General features: G+C 38.2%; 1 protein-coding gene across 1 annotated transcript in view; it reads right to left on the reverse strand.

Annotated features, from left to right (window-relative positions):
* The window catches only part of LOC119581981 (protein PXR1-like), a gene marked incomplete at its 3' end in the record, with an annotated part of 14,510 nt that overhangs the window by 1,263 nt on the left and 12,133 nt on the right, over positions 1 to 1,114 (reverse strand).

Consider the following 1,114-nt stretch of genomic DNA (forward strand, 5'->3'; position numbering starts at 1 on the left):
TCGCCTTCTCATCTCATCCATGCATCTATCAAATACCTCTTTTATCACCCTCCCGAAGTCCTTCTTGTCTTCGTTTATCAAGCACGACACAAAGAGAGCGAACATCAGAGCCAGTGGGTTATCTTCAATGCAGGTGTTGTGTCTGTCTGTTTGAACACCTGTGATACGTGTTACCGTTCACAAACACACGTACACGTTGAAGCCGCATGTGTGTACCCGAGCTCTTATTAGAAGCATTTGTGCTTGCGGCTTTCCTCTAAGCAATGGAAGCAAATTTTGTAATTTTAAGGAAATTCTCTGTGTTGGCATCCTTATTCTTTTTATTTCTCTTTACTTTTTATATGGGTTTTATTCTTTTATTTTGTTAAAAAAATACTCAAAGTTCTGCAATAGTTTCAGCAAGCGGTATTTTCTCTTGCACAGAACACACAGAAGCTTGTATACGAAACGGGCCAACTCTGCCTGTATTTTTGTCGTGAAATCGACCTGCGTGTTTGAGAGAAGCACACTCAAACCTGCATGATCTCTGGGAGGGAAAACCGTTTTGACTGTGGCTTTTACTTGCGTTTTTTTTTTTTTGTTATGCCACTCTTGAATCTCTGGATTTAGACTCGTGTTAGACTATGAGCTTGGAAGTTTCTATATCTTGTCGTAGATGCCGTAACTTGACTATAGCCAAGCCATCTCCATTCTTCTCTTTCAAGACTAGATATCCGGTGAAAATTGAATAAAAGGCACATAATTAAAAGTTGAAGTTACGAACATCCATAATATTTACATGTTATTATCACAACAAAAAGGATGTCAAAAAGGTCATTCTTTAGTCTAAATATGAACGCTACAATAAAATAATTCGAGTAAAGTCATTTACTCTATTTATATATGTCATAACTAGCCGTGAGGCCAACCAGCCGAAAGGAGTGCGACGGTAGGATTTGAAACAAAGGGATGCACGACGCAATAGTTATCCATAATTTGAATGTACGCAAAAACAGCTTGCATAAATGCTGAGTTCTCTTAACTTTACAGAAAGGTTTGATTCGTTCAAAGAGACACTAAGCAGTCCAGAATATTACATTGTAGCAGAATGTGATAGCTGGTTTGCACTTTTGCA

Source organism: Penaeus monodon, chromosome 15 (assembly GCF_015228065.2).
Source record: "Penaeus monodon isolate SGIC_2016 chromosome 15, NSTDA_Pmon_1, whole genome shotgun sequence".
NCBI classification, from domain to species: Eukaryota; Metazoa; Arthropoda; class Malacostraca; order Decapoda; family Penaeidae; genus Penaeus; species Penaeus monodon.